This window comes from Apodemus sylvaticus, chromosome 11, assembly GCF_947179515.1.
Source record: "Apodemus sylvaticus chromosome 11, mApoSyl1.1, whole genome shotgun sequence".
Classification (NCBI taxonomy): Eukaryota; Metazoa; Chordata; class Mammalia; order Rodentia; family Muridae; genus Apodemus; species Apodemus sylvaticus.
Window position 1 is genome coordinate 38,036,015 of NC_067482.1, and position 18,300 is coordinate 38,054,314.

The 18,300-nt window shown below is 41.9% G+C and overlaps 1 protein-coding gene across 2 annotated transcripts in view; it reads right to left on the reverse strand.

The window, feature by feature from the left end:
- The window catches only part of Atp10d (ATPase phospholipid transporting 10D (putative)), a 95,403-nt gene extending 77,735 nt beyond the window's left edge, over nucleotides 1-17,668 (reverse strand). For both annotated transcript variants that reach the window (XM_052197990.1, XM_052197988.1), the window contains exon 1: nucleotides 17,530-17,668. The gene's annotated coding sequence lies outside the window, so the exon portion shown is untranslated. The remainder of the gene's footprint in view (nucleotides 1-17,529) is intronic.
- Nucleotides 17,669-18,300: the final 632 nt, after the last annotated feature.

Consider the following 18,300-nt stretch of genomic DNA (forward strand, 5'->3'; position numbering starts at 1 on the left):
ACACAGGCTTACAGGTAGTCAGTTCAGGGTTGTCTTTCTCAGGATGCATCTGAATCACCTGAACCTTCACCCCTTTGCTTTCAGATCTGGGTTGGAGTCCAGAAACAAGCATGTGTAAGAAGGTGGCAGGTGGTGCTAAACAGAATGAATTGCACACGGTTGGGAAGCCCAGTTCATTTTAACATAAAGATCAAGGCCACTAGTTTGACAGTTGATACAAACAGAACCTCGTAGGCAAAGGCTGAAAGGAACCCAAAAGCATAGAAACCCACTGCCACCATCCCAGCTACCACCACCAGGTTAGGAGGTTTTAAGGGTTAAGTCTTTCTATAGACTTAATACTATTTATTCCCAACCATCATTCCCAAAAGCTTGGCAAGGAAGTTGAGGTGATGGATCTTCACCTTAAACAGGATTATAGCCTTCTTCACAACCCATTAGCCCAACTGTCATCAGACAGGTGTCATCAAGCAACTGATGAAAGCAAATACTGGGTGGAGCCAGGGGAACCCCTGCAGGAGGGGGGATGAAGGATTGTAGAAGCCAAAGGGGTTGAGGATACCACAAGAACATGGCCCACAGAATCAACTAAGCAGGGCTCATCAGGATATCCAAGGCTGAAGCAACAATCATGGTGCCAGCATGGGACTGTGCTAGGTCCTCTGCATACAAGCTGTGGTTGTGTAGCTGGGGCTTTTGTGGGACAGAGGGAATAGGGGTGTATCTGACTCTCTTCTCTGCTCTTGGGACCTGGGTTGCCTCACACAGCCCTGATAGGAGGATTTGTGCCTAGCCTTATTGTAACTCCCATGTTCAGGTGCTATTCCTGGAAGGACTGGTCTTTTTTTTTTTTTTTTTTTTTTTTTTTTCTTTTTTAACAGAACAAGGAGATAAGGATGATGGATCAATTCGCATTTTTCTGCATGCTGACATCCAGTTGAACCAGCACCATTTGTTGAAAAGGCTATCTTTTTTCCACTGGATGTTTTCAGCTCCTTTGTCGAGGATCAAGTGGCCATGGGTGTATGAGTTCATTTCTGGATCTTCAATCCTATTCCATTGATCTGCCTGCCTGTCACTGTACCAATACCATGCAGTTTTTAACACTATTGCTCTGCAGTATTGCTTGAGGTCAGGGATACTGATTCCCCCAGAATTTCTTTTGTTGTTGAGAATAGTTTTAGCTATCCTGGGTTTTTTGTTATTCCAGATGAATTTGAGAATCGCTCTTTCTAACTCTATGAAGAACTGAGTTGGGATTTTGATGGGTATTGTGTTGAATCTGTATATTGCTTTTGGCAAAATGGCCATTTTAACTATATTAATCCTGTCAATCCATGAGCATAGGAGATTTTTCCATTTTCTGAGGTCTTCTTCCAAGGGGAGAGGATCAAGGGCAGATGGAGCTAGACAACAACTGAGAATTATGGTAGAGAGGAAACTGCAGTTAGGATATAATGTATGAGAGGAGGAGAAGGAGGAGGAGGAGGAGGAGGAGGAGGAGGAGGAGGAGGAGGAGGAGGAGGAGAAGGAGAAGAAGAAGAAGAAGAAGAAGAAGAAGAAGAAGAAGAAGAAGAAGAAGAAGAGAGAGAGAGAGAGAGAGAGAGAGAGAGAGAGAGAGAGAGAGAGAGAGAGAAGCTTCAACTGCCCAGGACATTTATTAGGTAAACAAAATCATCAAAATTGCTGAATACAGACATCTTAATGTTAGGGACTCAATTTTCTACCAATGAACAAAGTTTAAAACAACAACAACAACAAAAAGCAGCCCAGGAGTTGCTGAGCTGACTCAGGAGTGAAGAGAGTTCCCCCATTGCACGCACACACATAGGACAGCTCATAACCACCTGTAACTCCAGCTCCAGAGCATCTCAAGCCCTGGCCTTCCAAGGGCTCTGCACTCATATGCACACACTCATACACATAATGTTAAAATTAAAAACAATTTCAATTTAGCTTAGAAAGAAATAAAGGAAAGAAGGAAGAAAGGAAGGAGGAAAGAAAACACTAAGGAAATAATAAAGGTTTTCTGTGCTCCATATCATGTTTATCTATCAGGGTCAATAAACAAGTATTGAGAAACTTACAGCAGTTTCTAAATATGAGACAGGAATTCTTTCATAGAAGATTTATCTCAGGAATGCCTCATTGGCTGTATATCATAGACGGCCATGCCAGAAGCAAAGGGCATCCTAGTAAGACTTGAGCTCGCTCCAGTCTATGTCATCTCTGACCCCATTCCTGATACTCTCAACAAGAGGCTTAGCTCTCGGGAGACAGAGCCTTACATGCCACTGGAATGGCAATGAGATCGCTTCACATCTTCGTTGGTTTCTTTGCTATTTTAGGTACCAAGGTACCACTGGCGAGGCTCCCTTAACAATGATTATCTTATTGCCTACAAAAGCAGTATCCTTCTTTCACTTCAAATCTTCTTTAGGAAAGAAGATAAGCATAAAAAGTATCTGGATATATCTAACGTAGGGTTTTGCAATGCCAGCTTATTTCACTAGAAAGCTACGGCTCTGGAAGAGTGAAGGTATATTTTCCATTGTCTGCACTCGGTGAGTAAGTTGGATCTCTTAAATGAAAAGACCTTGGACTTTTGAATGCTGTGCAGTACTTCTTTGTATTGAACTTTTAAACTAAATCCTGGTAGACACAAACACCCTACATTTTAGGTATATACATGAGGCCAGGCCAAGGACTGCCTCACTCACATTACCATAAAGCAATTACTCCTGATTACAAGTGATCATCATTATGGAAGGAGGTGTTAGGAAAGGTTATAAAAAGCTAAGTCACACTTTCACTATACCTTTGAGAGGGAAATCTTTATGATAGTTTGGCTTTTTTTTAAATATTTGTTTATTGTTATATGTAAGTACACTATAGCTGTCTTCAGACACTCCAGAAGAGGACGTCAGATCTCATTACGGATTGTTGTGAGACACCATATGGTTGCTGGGATTTGAACTCAGGACCTTAGGAAGAGTAGTCAGTGCTCTTAACCGCTGAGCCATCTCTCCAGCCCCAGTTTGGCTATTTTGTAAGGGCCCTAAATAGGAAAAGGTCAACTCAAATCATGTGCACTGCCTTTATACCTTATTAAAAATGAGAGACTAAAACTAAGCTCATTCCATTCCCAATTCATTCAGCAGACACAGCCTGAAAACTCTCCACATGCGAGATAGCATGGGTGATGCTTAGGAAAGAGACAGAAAGGGCTCGGGTTCTCGCCAAAGCAGCCTCTCACCTGGAGTGAATGAAGCTCCTCCATTCGCCCCACTTCCCCACCCACCCCATCCCCACATGGATGTCATCATAAAAACGAGACCACGTTCATAGATCCTTCCTAATGAATGGTCAAATTAGGCTTTCCAAATCCAACACGTTTATTCTGAAAAAGGGCAGAGGAATAATATAAAAACTGAAGTATCTACCAAGATGTATGGCTTTAAAATAAAAAATATGAATTTTTTTTTGTTACCAAACAGATAAAATAGAAAGTTTCTCCAAGTCTTTAATGTGAAAATAAAGTTTTTAAATTAAGTATATTTATGTGTACACATATATTATCCATGTATACATATGTTATATGTTTATACATGCAAACATAAATGCATATATATCATAAATGTATACACATTTTATCTGTGTGCATGAGAAGCTGAATTTTAAATGAGCAATATCCAAGTCAATATGTTCTCTCTCTCTCTCTCTCTCTTTCTCTCTCTCTCTCTCTCTCTCCCAAGACAGGGTTCACTGTGTGACTTTGGCTGTACTGGAACTCACTCTATAGACAAGACTCAAGTTTAAAATGTTATAAGTCAAATATAACTATATTAGATAGGGTTCTCCAGAGACCCAGAACCTATGGAATGTCTCTATGTATTAAGGGGAATTACGGGAAGGACTTACAGGCTGAAGTACAACTAATCCAACAATGGGCAGCTATGAATGGGAAGTCCAAGAATCTAATAGTTGCTCAGTCCCACAAGGCTGGGTGTTTCAGCTGGTCTTCTGTATAAGCTGGAATCCTGAAGAAGCAGGTTCCAATAGATATGATGACATGTAAGTGCAAGCAGATGAAGAAGAAAGAGGAGAAAGAGGAGGAGGAGGAGGAGGAGGAGGAGGAGGAAGAGGAGGAGGAGGAGGAGGAGGAAGAGGAGGAGGAGGAGGAGGCCTTGCTTTTTCCATTGTCCTTATGTAGGTCTCCAGGGAAGGTAGAGCCCAAATTAAAGGTATGTATTACCACACCTGGATTTGGAATTTGCTCTGTCCCAGGCTGGCCTTGAACTCAAGAGATCTGCTTGCCTCTGTCTCCTGTGATTAAAAGAGTAAACTACTTTGCCTGGGCCTAAGCTTTTCCTGGCCACTATGCCTCAAGACCTTCATCAAAAGTATGTTTCATCCCATGTCAAAATCCAGGTCAGAAGCCTGTGTCTGCCAGCCTCAAGATCTGGATCACAAATGTGCCCTCCATTGCTGGATTGTAGTTCATTCCAGATGTAGTCATGGTGACAACCAGGAATGACCATCACAATAATATACCCAGCTACTGAAAGGCAAGGCTTTGCCCACCTTCAGTGTGCTCAGAACACTTCCATTAGCTTAAAGTTGGGCAAAATCATCTAACGTATCTATTTCTCAACACAGTGTGGATTATCTCTGTAATTTACTGAACACTGGCAACATGGCAGTACCCTGTGACCACTTCCTTCCTTATCAACGTGATTGTGTGGCTGACTAGAAACAGTGGCTGCTCATTGCTGCTGCCCGTCATCTGGAGAATCATACCCTGCATCTGTTTAGGATAAAACTGAAGTTCAAAATCTGAAGCACGCTGCTCTAAAAGCATGTGTTGTTATAGTATCAACTCACAGATTAAAAAAAAAAGTTATAGTTGGACCATCATATGTAGATAGAACCCTAGCACACATTAACAGATAGTTTATTAGAGAGATGGGTGGGTGGATGCATGATGGATGGATGGATAAATGGGTGAATGGATTAAAATGGTCCATCCAGACACAGAAAGCATCAATTCTTCTCTTCTTCAATAACTCTCTTACTTTCCTCAAAGGATCACATCTTTACCTGCGTCTCCTTGGGTGGATATTTAGGGTCAATCAGTTTGAAGAGAAACAGGCAAATGTTGAGGGCATATAAGCATATCCCTGTGTTATTTACAATCTCATCCATACTGATAAGTGGCTTCCCTGTCACCTTAATTGATTTTGAAAACTGAATAAGCATAAATTGAAACACTAAAAGTAGGTATTTTTAATACTATGTTTTGCTTTTGATAATCCTAGCTACCTCTAAAATAGTACAATGAATCATATATTTTTAAGATTTGGCTTTTCAGGGTTAATAAGATATTAACATAAGATATTAATATATTAATAGTATAAACATAAGTCCATATTAATGTTCAATACTTGCCACTATCTGTGTTGAAATATTTATTTAAACACTTGAATTTGTTAATTTCAGAAACATTAGATGTGGTCAACAGAAGATTTTTCACAGGTACTTGACATAAGATCCAACCTACGTAAATACAATTTATATTAAAATAAATGCTACTTTAAATAAGACTCCAATACCTAGTGATCCATCCTTCACTCACAGACCTTTCTGCCGCCCATCATTCTCACATGGTTTTACTTCTCTCCTTGATAGGTTTAAATTTAATCACCAACACCTCCCCCTCCATATCTTGTATATTCACTGCACCTGATAACGCTTTTCTCACTTCCTTCTCAGAAAAATCTAAATTCTGCCTATATTCAAAGCAGGTACAGCAGACTCTATATCCTTCCTGCCTCAGTGTCTATGGCCTGAAAGGGCTTGGGAGAAACACACCACCCCAGATTAGTCACATGAAATTCACAGCCACAAGCCACAAGTCAGCACAGGCTACAATCAGTAAATCCAGTCTGGTAACTCACATTTCCATGCACAATGGTTTCTGATAGTTTTCCTCCTCCTCCTCTGATAGTTAATATTTCCCATCTCCCAATATTCTTTCTGTTCCTGATCTTATTTCTTCTTTTATTAGGAAAAAGCAAAGTCATCATACAAGAGCTTCCACAAGGTCCCCAGCTAAAGCATACACTTCAGAGTTAATAAGATATTAACATAAGATATTAACATATTAATAGTATAAACATAAGTCCATATTAATGTTCAATACTTGTTAAATTGTGAGGGCTACGGTCATCAAGAAGTGTAACCAAAACTAACAAGACTGACTTAATGTAATGTAATGTTCAATACAGCTCAAGCATACACTTCTCCCAAAACCCATCATCCTACACTGAGCCACCAAGGAGCCAGCCCACCTCCAGATACACACATGATGCACACACACTGACTAGTTAGTCAAACTATGCTCAGACCAGCTTCTGCCACCAGTCTTTCTCGTCAGTCAGGGGCTGCCCCGCCCTTCCAAGATGCTCAGATCATGCACTCTCTCTGAGTACATTTTTTTCTCATATCCAGTCAATCATCCAATTATGTTTGCTGTTACTTGAAAATAATCTGAGACTCTCACTACTCCTCACTGTCTCCAGCAATATCCCCCCACCCACCCACGACCACCCCTCGGCCATCTTCAACACCCTGGTTCTATTACAATAATAATTAGATCTGGATATTTTTTCAGTGTAAAACTGTAATGGCTCCCATGTTAAGTGAATAATAACATATGTCTGTACATGATCTACTTCATATTAAGCCTGCTATGTGCTCTATTTTTCATTGAACTTTTATGTCATTTTCTACAGAATAATTTAGTTAGTTAGTTTAGCTTTTATACATTTCCCTCCTTCATCAGAGTAAAAATTTCTGTCTATTCTATTCATGGATACAGCTTTAGCCTAGAACAGGATTGAGCAGAGACCTTCAATGACCGGAACTAAGTGATGAATGAGGGAAACGGCCCCTTCACCTGTGCAAAGCAACCACAGTCCCCTTGAGCTGTCTTAATCCCACTGGCTCTAGACTGGAGCCATCAGTGGCAGGGTACCCTGGCATTTCCCTACAGCTTTGATTCTACATGTCAGAGTCATGAGAGTTTGCATTAACATCTACAGCATGGAACCATGAAATTGACGTTAATCCTGCACTACCACAGGAGGATGTAACAAAGGAAATAAAACAAGCAGAGTGAAGTGGTAAACGCAGCTGAAGCATTTAAACCTCACTATTCTACTGCGTTTGGAGAGGCAGTGTTCCGAGCAGCCTATATTTCCCGACCACCTAAGACATCACAGAAAGCCAAAACTTTAATTCCATCCCATACGGACAGCACCATACAGCACACACGCCATCCTCCTGCCTTTCACCAGGACCTCAGCACACTTTCTTCTCTGGGAGATGAGGCAGCCAGTGGTGCCTCCAGATCTGTGTCTGAGTCTTCTCGATCTCATCAGCTCTGTGAATGTACACACATGGTTGCATAGGCTTCACCATCGTACCCCTACCAAAGAGCTGGTGTGATAAAGAGGGGAACTCTCTTAACTCCAAAACAGAGATTTATAAACATAATTAAATTGTGAGGGCTACAGTCATCAAGAAGTGGGAGACCAAAACTTTGACTTAATACAACCATTTCTGCTGTTCAGACACCTCCCGTCCTTCTAGCCACTTAGTAAATAAGTACAAAAAAAAAAAAAAACCCACAGGCAGGCCAGGTCCTGTTCCAGGCACTGAAGCCAATGCCCTGTACCGTCTCCACATGATTCTTGGCCTGTAGAAGTACAGAGTCTAGGAAGGGATCAGCCATGAGCCCCATGGGGTTCCCTCATTAGCACAAACCTCAGAGAGTAGCTGTCAAGGGACAAACAGAGGCCGGGCAGGTTTCAGAGCAGAACAGAGCATTAAAACACCAACCAATAAATAAATAAGCAAGTCCTGAAAGGAAGCCAGGACACAGAGCAGTGTTCACTTTGAAAACTGGAACCAGAGGATCATGTTAAACCGGCAGAATACAAATCTCCTGCCAGGCTGTCTTTACTCAACCACGCCGAGGGTAAACTCCTGTTCTGTGTGTGTGTGTGTGTGTGTGTGTGTGTGTGTGTGTGTGTGTGTGTGTGAACTGTGGTAAACACCCTGGACTGTGATTATGAAGATAGTCTTAAAACTACTATCAGGAAGATAAAGATCAATGAGCTAACTTTTTTTATTAATATCAACACCCCTTACCTATCTATCTCGTTCACCGTTCTGACAGTAACCTCACAAAGCCTGGCCCACAGCAGGTACCCAAGGACTCAGTTTAAATACATTAGCTATTGCCTATCAGGCTCTAGGAGGCATATTATGCATCTTGGCAAGAATTCTCTTCAAACAAAGCAAACATTCTGAGAATGAGGGCTAATCGGTTATGACGAGGGCTGAATAGGTGAGCAGGTCCTTTGCCAGAGATCTGTATGGTCAATTGCATCTTGATCCTTAAGATGTCCTAAAGCCATCTCATCTTTGCCAGAGAAGGCCGTTCTGTTCAGCTCTAGACTACTGTTTGTATAAATAGGGCCAGGTTAGGCAATTATTTGGAGACACTTCTTGTTATGAAAGCCACCAGCAAGGGAAGCCGTTAAATATCATCAGACAGTACACAAAAAATGGTCCCCCACACACACACAAAAGAAAGAAAGAAAGAAGAAAGAAAGAAAGAAAGAAAGAAAGAAAGAAAGAAAGAAAGAAAGAAAGAAAGAAGAAAAGAAAAGAAAAGTAATACCCAGTTTCCAAACCAAGAATATGCTGAGAAATCCAGGATCAAAGCAAGCTATCCTTCTGTTAAAGAGAGGGTGGAGTGGCAAGATGCACAGAAAGGACTTTTTAAATAAGGCTCAGTTTCAAACGATTAACTGTTCCAATTCATACTCCCTCACTCGGCTCCAGCAAGATTTCTTATGACCCTCACTTTCTCCATAAAAGACACATGACAATAATCATACCTATCCCATAGGGTTGTTATTAGGCATTCATAAGAATGTATGTAAGTTATCCCTGTATAATAGATCAATAAATAGTAGTTACTCCTATAACAGGAATGCTTCTTACTTGCTAAAGATTGGCATGTATGTCATTCAAGAAAAGCGTTTTAAAGACAGTAGGGCTTGAGGCTGGAGAGATGGCTCAGTGGTTAAGTGCACCGACTGCTCTTGCAAAGGACTGGGTTTGATTTCCAGTGCTGTCACTCAAAACCCCTGTAACTTCAGTTCCAGGGATCCAACACCCTTCTCTATCTTCCACAGGAGCCTGCAAGCACATGATGCACAGAAATTCAGACAGACAGACAGGCATGTGCGCGCGCGCGCACACACACACACACACACACACACACACACGTATACACATGCGCACAAATAAAAATAAATAAATCATGGGCTAGAGAGCTGGCTCAGCAGTGAAGAGCACTGACTGCTCTTCCAGAGGTCCTGAGTTTGTTTCCCATCAACTACATGGTAGCTCACAATCATCTGTAATGGGATCCGATACCCTCTTCTAGTGTGTGTCTAAAGATAGCTGCAGTGTACTCATATAAATAAAAAAAAAAAAATCTTAAAAATAAATAAAATAAATCTTCTCTTTTTCAAAATGGCAAGGCTCAGAAACTGAAAAACATAAAGGTGAAAATAACTTTAAATATTCAACAAAAGATTTCATTTTAAAGACAAGAAAAATGAGATTTAGAGAGACTGACTTGACTCAACACTACAATAGCAAGTGGGTGACTGCTCACATCCAGTTACACTATCGGCTCCCACATCTAAGTGAACTTTTAATAATAATCTTAGGTATGTCTCTAATTATGAATCTGCCAGAAAATTATTTAAGTCAATGTTAATGAGACTTATGGTGATTGCTAAACTTCCATGTGACTATTACTCTACAGAATAAGCTTTACTGAGATTTATAGGATTCTCATTTGTGGGGTCCACCTCACTGCTTCAGTATCACCCTGAAATGTCCTACTGTCATCACAAGAGTTAGCTTTAAAATTCACCTCATGTAAAAGTCTACGTCATGAATTATTCACTGGTGATTCATGAATTTGGGATATGTTTTGGAAAAGAGCCTGAGAAACCCACACAGAAATACACTATACAAGAGATACACTATATAAAATGTATAATAAAGTATGTTGAAAACCTTAACACTGGTTAACTTCGAGGTATTATAATTGAGTTTTATTTTTAAGTATATCTTTCTCACAATGACCTCTGTTTTTACCATTTATTCCAAAATCAGGAAACAGTCCTCCATTTTCATCTTTAAAGACTAAAATCTACTCAAATAAAAAGTATATTGAGTTCTGCAATTTTGAAACCTACCTATGATGGTATAATGGATAACCAGAAGTTAATAATGCTTCTACATTTAAATTGGAGGGGGTACATCCAATACTTTTAGTTTTGAGGGTTTGGGGGTGCTATTGTTTTTGAGGGTTTGGAGGTTTTTTGAGACAGGGTTTCTCTGTGTAGTCCTGGCTACCCTGAAACTCAATCTGTAGACCAGGCTGGCCTCAAACTCAGAGATCTGCCTGCCTCTGCCTGAATTAAAGGCATGTGTCACCTCCGTTGGGCTAAGATTTTGCTTTTTCCTTTTTAAGAAAAATCTCAAAAAGTGTATGAGGCATGCTGCCTCTGTAGTAAAAACTAATATTCACACTCAGGTGCCCCAAGAGTGTGTCCGTGTTAATCTTAAACATTATATTAGATTAATATTGATGAAGTGTAGATGCTAAGTCCTACCCAGTAGGAATTGTCTATCAGCAAGCATAACAACGTTAAGCTTACTTCTGTTTGTAACAGGAATTTTCTGTCAGGAAACAAATGGCTTAAAACCAGCCAATGCAATCTTTAAGAATTAGGCACTCGGCTTCGGCTGCTTTATAAACTAGGCGGGAGGAGGGGGGTTAAATGAGTGGTATTTTCAATCAGCTCAATGGAAACGCAAAGGTATTATTAGTACTGTAACCTGAAGGGCTTGGCACCTTGGCCTGACTAGGGGCAGGGAAGGAATGAAGGAAGCATAAACATACACACAGAAAAGCTAGGGCCGTCTGGGCCGAGCATCCACGTGGTACCAATGACACAGCCACCTGGAACCTCTGAGTGTTTATTATATATAGCCCAGTGGGAGGAGTTAGCTAGTCTCAGTAGTCCTCTGTAGGCCAGCAGCCTCAGGCTGTAAACATCCGAAAGGAAGATGCTACAGTTGCCAGATTTTGCACACTCTGAGTTTGTAGACACTCACGTACTTACACACACTGTCAACATTCCTATTCTGGACCAGGGGAAGGCTTTGGCAATCCCAAGCCTGACCAGTATGGGAAATGCTTTGCCACCCCCATGGATCTGAGGCCTTGGTTCTTGACATGGTCATGCCCCATGTCGATAGTCTACATTCAATCAAGGATTCCTCCCCTCCCTACATAGTAGGAGTGACACAGTAAAAGGGGAGGGATTCTCTAAGCCTGGTTCTCAGAGTCACCCCAAAACAGAATAGATTTACCTGAAGACCTAGCTATACCGTAACTCTTGGGAATATACCCAAAAGATGCCCCACCATGCCACAGGGACACATGTTCCACTATGTTAATACCTGCCTTATTTGTGATAGACAGAAGCTGGAAACAACCTAGATGTCCCACGTCGAAGAATGGATACAGAAAATGTGGTTCATTTACATAGTTTTAAGAACGAGAACATCCTGAGTTTTGCAGGCAAATGGATGGAACTAGAAAATATCCTGAGCAAGGTAACTTAGACCCAAAAGGACATGCATGGTATGTACTCACTAAGTGGATATTAGCCAAAAAGGGAAAAAAAAGTACAGATTACCAAGATGCAGTCCACAGAACTCAAAAAGGTCAACAAGCTGAAAGGCCCAAGTGAGGATGCCTCAGTCCCACTTAGGAGGGAGAAGAGAGCAATCACAGGAGGGGGGAGGGAGGGAGAGAGGGAAGGAGGAAGGGAAGAAGGGAGGAAGGAAGGGAGGAAGAAAGGAAAGAAGGAAAGAAGGAAGGAAGGAAGGGACTGGAAGGGAAAATGGACAGGGGGGGTTGGGGGGGAGAGTCAGTTGGAGAGGGGAACCTGATCTGATATTGGGTCCTCACTGAAAGGACTGAAGCCTTGAGGGCCAGCAGAAAGAATGGAAACAGGCAACCTCAGGAGATAGGAGGTTGAGGGGGATCCCTCCAGAATACACCAAAGACTTAGGAGGTGAGAGACTCTCAGGACTCAAAGGGAGGGGCCTTAGAAGAAATGCCTGACAGTAGGGAGAGGGAAATTATAGAGCCCACCTCCAGCAGGAAGACAGGGCATCAAATGAGGGAGAGGGGGGGGCAATCCCACAGTCACAACTCTGACCCATAATTGTTCCTCTCTGAAAGAATTACAGGGATGGAAATGGAAAGGAGCCCGAGGAAAAGAAGTTCCAGTGACAGACCCAAAGTGGAATCCAGATCAAGGGGAGGTCCCAAGGCCTGACACTATCACTGAGGCGATGGAGCGCTCAAAAAAGGGACCTAAAAAAGGAATTCTTGCCCCTTGAGGCAAATGGCATTCCTGGACATGTACTGAAGAAGACCAACATCTCTTCATTCATTATGGTGGGACTATAGATAATACATTATGGTGGGACTATAGATAATGGATGAAAAGCCTAATTCCTAAGCCTTAATGATTTGATTTTGAAATTATCAACTGATTTTAAGTCTGTTATAAATAAATGTTGCATAGCTAAAACCACTGCTTCTCAATGGCTAAAAATTACTTCAATACATGGTGTAATGTTGTTGAAGAGTGGCTTATATACGCTATTTACGTTGTCTCAACATGCATATTTCAATTATCTCTGAGGCCTGTAAGCTAAGCATGACAAGTGTGGCATGTAACACTGGTAATGGGCAGATCTAATTGTAAACGATATGAAAACAGAGTCAGCAAACTGACTGGCCTTGAGCCTAGGTCTCGGTGACAGGGCTACGTGCATCAAGAGGTTCAGAATCATTGATAAGTATGAGTGAGACCTACTGCGGTGCCCCCCCTGAATGAGGCAAAAATGAAGGAAGAAAACGGAAACCAGGCAGCAGACCGAGCGTAGGTGCTTCTACTATCATGAGATCAAAACAAAGATCTGGGCCACAGGCTGCTGGCACTGCTTTCTATATATGAAAGTGATTGGTGCCAGTAGGCATGATCCTACCATGTCCCCTCTGCTATCACAGTCAAGTCTGCTGCCAGAAAACCAAAGGAACTGAGAGACCAGTAGAGAGACTAGTACTCCTATCCCTAGTCTACAATAAAGGGTCGATCTATGACCACCAACGACAAGGAAGTCTACAAAAGCAATCATAGGTTTGATGGTGCAGAGCTAGGAGTATCCAAGGCCTTCTTTGGTGATAGACCATAGCTGTGTCTCCAGATGTGATTTATTTGACCTCCTGACCTTTTATTGCATGTGCTCTATAGATCTAATATTTATCCCAGAGTCTCAATACTTCTGCCAGAGATGCTGCGATGTTAGGAACTGATGTGTGATAGATACAAAGGCTCATTCTAAGGTGAGATTCTGAAAAAGGAAAGTTGCATTTACCTAAAACTGTTTGAAGAAGGAAATCTCAGTCATCTTTGTGGAATTGTGAAATAGTCTTGAGAGTCAACACATCAATACTTTGAATCAATACTCATGATACATGTACTCAGCTATGTTCAAACAGCATCAAATGCATCTGCAAGAAAGAACACACCTCTGCCAACAGATTCACAACTGGCCACTTACTACAAACATGAACCTTTCTGGGTCTCGGTCTCCACATCTGTTAAATGAAATGCCTATCCCCAAGGTTTTCTATTGGTGACTAAAAACCCCACCATATGTAGCTCACTATCATTAACTCCTTCATTAAAGTACTTTTATCTATGCTCTCACTATAAGCCAGAAACCAACCAGGCCACAAAATAGACAAAAATCTTCCCTACCTTCTCTGGTTCATTTTCTTGGTGTTGCCCTAGGTACCATATTGATTTAACTAAAAGAACCCTAGAATCTGATGAAAATACCCAATTCAAAATTTAAAACTAAAATTAGAGCAATCACACAGTGTGTGAATTTAGGGAAACAAAAATGCCCATGAAAAATTACTGTATGAGGTCCGAAGACAGAAAGGGAGATGAAAGGCTTCCCAGAAAAGAGTATTTGACGTGAGCCTGGACAGCCTCCTGAGAGGAGGGAGCTATTGGTTTTGAGAAAGCAGTGTTACAAAAGGATGGAAACACTGGACAGTTCCACGCAGCCAGAGTCTCCAGCACAAGTTAGGAGTGATGGGACATTATAACAGTGATGTGCGTGAAGACGAGTGAGGGTCGAAGTGTTGAGAGATGAAGAGTTTACACTTAGTTTGGAAGAAACGGGAAACCCTGAAAGATATTTGAAAAGGGTGGGATACAACAATTTAAATTTTCTCACAAGTCTTGAGAGACGCTGGGACGGGACAAAAGGCAGAGAACCTCACAGGAAAATGGAGTAATAAGCTTCAGAATAGTTTTCCAATGGTGAACACTTCCCAAGGCATCACCCAGGGCACCTTTGGGACCAGAGCAGCACATGTGTCTGGCATAGCAATAGCTTAACTCGCTGTCAGCCATATTCCCGGTTCCACTGTCTGCTCACCCGTCCCTTTACCTGTTGCCCTTACTACATCGTTACCATGTCATGGGTCGATCACGCATCCCTGTCCTCAGTCAACTCATACTGACCATGATCAAATGAAGCTGGCAAAACCATCCGTGTCCGACTGGGCATCGGGACCACCACACTCATGCACAGCCTGGCTTGAGCGGAGCAAGTACCTTTTTACCCATCAGCATCAAGATCTCAGACCACCCCGCCCCCAGCCTTCTGAACTTTAAGAAGTGAACTACTCTGTTTGTCCTTAAACAAGCTATCACGTTTATACTAAAGACTAAGATAGAGACAGATCCAAAACCCTATAAAAACAATCCTCAATGAAAAATAGACAGAGGGCTGGAGAAGGAGCTCAGTGGTCAAGAACATTTGCTGCTCTGCGAGAGGATGAAGGCCCAATTCCTCGCACCCACAGGGTGGCTCACAACTGTATGTAACTCTAGCCTCAGGGAATCTGAGGGCCTCTTCTGGCACCACACGAGCACACAGCACATACATGTGTGTGCAGGTAAAATACTCATCATCTGAAACAATAAATAAATCTGAAGAAAGTAGACGTAAATGGGTAGTTTATAAAGAAAAATAAAAATTGGAGTGTCTAAATATGGGGATGTGTATAAACATCCCACTGATTTCAAAGAACTTCAGCATAGTGAAAAATCCCCATGTTTGCACAGAAACTGGGGGAAACAGGTCAAAACATGTGAGAGTTTCAGAGAGAGTATTCAGTGATACGGAAGGGCCTCCTTGGCAGGTAAAATGTAAACAAAAGTTGCAAAGCAGTTACTTCTAGAATTAAAAAAAAAAAATCCTATAAAAAAATCCTATACAACAACTAATTGATTAAGGAGAAATAATCCAAATATCAGTTGTTCTTATTAGATGGAGAGATTCTAGGTGATGGTGCCACAGACTCCATTTTGTGGCATATTAATGTGTACTTTCTATATTAGTAAATATAGGTTTAGTTGTCAGAAGAAAACCACAATTGCTCTCTTAATAAAAATAATTCATCTGAGAATGTAGACCACATAGGTTGTGTCCTCCCTCCTGTCTTGCGTAGCTCCCAGAAGCTCCCTTATTATATATAGCTGAGTATCACCGTTTCTGACTGGGGCTGGGTGGTGGGTGTGTAGTGACCCAGGAAAGCTACTCCAGACCACTTCTATTAACAACGTGTGGTGATCACATCTAGCATATCATTCCTAAGGTAATAAAACTCTCTTTGCTTGAACACTGACAACCTGTTATGTGTATCCTCATCGATACATTTCTCAGGGTCCCCCAATAATGCTGCTGGGGTATTAAAAATTAGATAAATAAAAACGAGTCATGAAAGGGGGGGCGGAGATTTCCACTTTAATTAGATACTTAAATGAGGGATGAAGGCCTTACTATGTAAACTTTTAAAAATGTTCTTTAAAAATTTATTCTGAAGGTATAGCTGTCCAATAAATGAGTTAACAATCTTATAACAGGTTTTAGTCAAATTCTAAGCATTTTCCCACCACTTACTGAAAATAAATAGCATCCTTATCAGTTATTTAGTCACCAAGCATGAGAAGTATTCAGTTTTTGTTACAAGAAGGTCAAACATTCCCCACATCCTGTTTCAAATAGCTGAACGGTTCATCCCCCCCCCCCCAACACAGTGGGTGTTAGGTTAAATAAACTGGAGTTTGTTAATTTCTTTTCTTTTCCCCCGTTAACCCTTTCAGCAGTGTGATCTCACCCTGATACCTACCAACAATAGGACAGAGGTCTATAAGATACATCTGAATGAGAATAAAAAGCTGTAAGAATCCCTTATCTTAGGGGGTCGGTTGCAGCTGAAACTTATGCAGGACACCGAATTTACTATTCTACATGAAATTCATGTGCCTCACTTCTGCTCTTAAGAAAGCAAGAGGGGTTTTGTTGCTGGTGTTGCATTTGTCTTTGTTAAATGCAAGTTTTCACAAAAGCTGGCCTAGTGCATAGTACATGTGTATACTGGCCAGGAGCCCTTTGATACAGTAACACTGGCAGCCCTCCTTGGAACATCTTTCAAGGTTGATTGGAATTAAAGGTTTGCCCTGAGCCCATAGAATTGTCTTCTTCCACGGGAACAGCTGCAACAGCTGTCTTCAAAGGAGGCCAGAAGGAATTTTAGTAGTTTTTATCCTAAATACCCGAATAAGAGTGCTTTCCTTCTAAAGGCACATAGTCCCAAACTGGCCTCCTGACTTTCCAGATTGCGGTAATTCATTGACTGGCCGACATCTTTCACTCCTGACGTGGTGAAATAAAACAAGTTTTATGATGTAAGATGAAGCGTGCCCCAAATAACAACGAAGTTCTTCAAAGTTGGACTATACAGGAAAGAATGCGTACATTTTTTTTATTCAATTATTTTTAGTATTCCTTTCCAAAGAGTTTCACAACAAGTTCCAACACAAACACAAAATTACCTTTTTCCTCCCTAGGGATCGACCCTGTGGTTTTATTCGCTGGAAGAAATTACCAAAGCTTTTCATTACCAGGGAGAGGGGGGCAGACAGTCAAAGCTGCTCTCAACTACAGGATTTCGAAATGGAATGGCAAACGTGTGCCTGCCTGTGCGAAGGCACAAGTGTGTGCACAATCCATCTTTTACAAAACCCAGCTTTCAAAAAGGGTCATGTCCTGTAGAAATCAAATAAACTGAAAATGGTGTGAGAGCGTCTCCATTTTCATTGTCCCGCACCAGAAGTGACAGGAAAAAAAGTCACCAGCCCAAAGCACAGCTGGGCTGAGAGTGAGCAGAGGAAGGGCGGGGGCGGGTAGCCGCGTCTCTCTTACCTGTCCCTCCCGGGGCGTTCATCACAGCATGGTTACCACGGATCCCAAAGTGCCAAAAGAGAACCGAGCAGGGATCCAAAGGGCGGGGAGAGTTATGCTTCCAAACCAGCCATTTGCTTTTGAGAAGCAGAACAATACCCACTTCCCAGCTCCCCGGCTCCGAGTGTGGAGCGCGGGTGCCTGAACCGGGCGGTGCAGGCGACTCTCCGCCCTCCTCCAGACCTCCCCGGCTCCAGGAGGCCAGAGCTTCCGCGGAATGCCAATCTCCCGCTGCCCCGCCCCCGTGACGTAAGGGGCGGGGCCTGGCAGCTGTCGGGCTCCCCGCTCCAGCTTTTGGACCCTATAGAAGCCCCGCCCTGCCCAGACGTCCCACTGACCCCCGGGATCTGGCCCTTCCCTCCCAGAAGGTCGCAGCAGTTTGCTGGCCATCTAGCATGTATTTACTTTTCTGTGATTTTGTAAAACAATACGCTCATTTATCTGGGCTTGAAACATCTAGTGGTTACGTTTAGGAAAGATATTCATTCTAAAAAAATGCAATGTTAAAGTTGTTGTAACTAGCAACTCTTTTATAAAAGGATCACAGTTCTAATTCGGGCTTCTTTCTCTTTTCTTTCGATCCCTTTAGTCGGGATAATGTGACTTTATCCACAGATCTGTCAGGGTCTGCTTGCTTTATTTCTTTTTCTCTTTTCTATGCTTTTCTTTTTGTCTCTTCAATTGTATTTCTGAAATAAAAATGAATTAATCTGTCTGGTCTCTCAAAACATT